Source organism: Plasmopara halstedii, assembly GCF_900000015.1.
Source record: "Plasmopara halstedii genome assembly, contig: Scaffold_179, whole genome shotgun sequence".
Taxonomy (NCBI): Eukaryota; Oomycota; class Peronosporomycetes; order Peronosporales; family Peronosporaceae; genus Plasmopara; species Plasmopara halstedii.
This window is the reverse complement of record NW_020187100.1, coordinates 207624-208446: the sequence shown is the minus strand read 5'-3', so window position 1 is coordinate 208446 and position 823 is coordinate 207624.

Here is an 823-nt window from a genome sequence, read left to right as displayed (position 1 = left end):
CGCCTGCTTTCCTTCCGCGAGAATAGCAGCAAAGAGCTTAATCGGGTCAAAATCTACATGGGCCTTTCGGTAATCCAGTCTGCTCAGTCTCCTTAAGAAGATCAGACTCCAATTTATTTCCTAAATGGGACCGCCATAATGCTTCGTCCTACCATCAAATACCGAAAAAGCATACGAGCTTTCAAATTTTTTCTGTTTATTGCCTACTATTTTATCTGTTTATCCTTTTTAAACTACCGCAGATCACAAATCTAAATCATTAACGGCATACGAGGAGAACGTATATTTGAGCGCCGCCACTTTTGCCTTCACAGAGGCGCGGCAAATGTTATCATAGTATCTCGCAAACGAAGAATATTTACATCAAAATACTATCAGGTATCAATGTGTTGATTGCCTTAGAATATCAGTAACACAGTGGTGTGATATTCGATATGAAAGGCTGCACGACTTATTCCGAATCTCATTGTTTAGCATAGATAATTAATTTTTGCCATTTCCAGCCACCGCCAGATATCAGAAAATAGTACTCTTGCTATTCCAGCCAAATTTAATATCTGCAGAAATATCTGAATTTAAACCTCATTTTAAGTTGTCTCAGTTAAAGGTGCAGCCGTTACACCAAATATTCACTAGTGTTCGATGGGTATATTGATAACTTAGAACTTTAAGAGGACATTTATGCAGCGAGAAACAGCTAATAGATTCTCGTTGAAAAGCGTAAAGGTAATCATTTTACGGACACGATACTTCCTCAGATCGCGGAAGAGCCATAAAACCGAATTTCACAACAATGGTTTAAAATGATAAGATTGAACAACAG